This window comes from Haliaeetus leucocephalus, unplaced genomic scaffold, assembly GCF_000737465.1.
Source record: "Haliaeetus leucocephalus isolate CR32 unplaced genomic scaffold, Haliaeetus_leucocephalus-4.0 Scaffold849, whole genome shotgun sequence".
Taxonomy (NCBI): Eukaryota; Metazoa; Chordata; class Aves; order Accipitriformes; family Accipitridae; genus Haliaeetus; species Haliaeetus leucocephalus.
In genome coordinates, this window is record NW_010973285.1 from 955,059 (window position 1) to 956,139 (window position 1,081).

General features: G+C 68.9%; 1 protein-coding gene across 2 annotated transcripts in view; it reads right to left on the reverse strand.

Moving 5' to 3' along the window:
• Positions 1-1,081, reverse strand: part of SMARCA2 (SWI/SNF related, matrix associated, actin dependent regulator of chromatin, subfamily a, member 2) — a 117,200-nt gene that overhangs the window by 115,359 nt on the left and 760 nt on the right. The window lies entirely within an intron of this gene.

Consider the following 1,081-nt stretch of genomic DNA (forward strand, 5'->3'; position numbering starts at 1 on the left):
CAGGCGGGCGAGCGGCCCGGGGCATGCCTCAGGGCCGGGCTGGGCCCGTCTCCCCGCCGCTCCTTCCCTCCGCCACCATGTCACGCCGACCAAACATGTCCGTGCGCTCGTCTGCGCCGGCGGCGGGGACTTCCAGCCCGCCCGCCGCCGCTCGCACAGGCGGGGGGACGGGAAAGGCCACCCCCCGCCGCCGCCGCCGCTTCCCACCGCCTCCCTCTCCTCCCGCGCGGAGGCCCGGGGACGGGCCCCGCTGCCCTCCTGCCCCGCCCGGGAGCTCGCCGCAGCGGCGGCCCGCTGCCGGCCCCCGCCTCCGGCAGGGGAGAGAACTTTTCCAGGGGCCGACCACCGCCGTCCCCCTCTCCCGACGGGGCAGACGAGCCGCGTCTACCTGAGCATCCGCGTGTGTACGCATCCTCGCTCCCGCCCGACCCAGTAAGAAGAAAAAAAAAAAAAAAATTTCCGCGCACACCGGAAATAAAATGCTTTTTTGCTTGGAAGGCGATTACAAAATTGCAAGCGCATGTTTTGTGCTACTCCGCTTCGCCGACTGCTGCAAGGCGCGGGGGGAGGGGAGGCATGATTTCTGCAGGGAGACCGGGGAGGGGGAGGGAAGACGAGCTATTCGGGAAAGTAAATCGCGACACCTTTACAGCAGGAGTCACTGACTGCACAGTTAAAACCAGAGACTGGAAAGCAACAGGAGCCGCAGCCTGCCGGGCGAAGTCCCAGCCCCCACCTTCTCCCCCCTCCCCGGTATGTGTAGTGCTTGTGACAGGCAGGCAGGGACGGAGATTATCCGGATCACGGCCTCCCTGGCTCTGCCGGGTACCGCCGCTACTCTCACGGGCAAGACCGCTCCCCCTCGCACCATCTTCCTCCCTCCTCACGCCTCCCCACATCCCCTTCCTCGGCCGGCTCTACAGGCGAGCCGGTGCCACAGCGGAGAAGCAGCCCGACCGCAACACATTCTCCCGCCGCCGGGCACCGTGAACTTCACCCCGCGACCCCCGGCAGCCGCCGAAACGCAGCCCCACCAGGCGGCCCGCCCCAGGCGGGGCGGCAGGCGAGGCCGCCGCCGGCC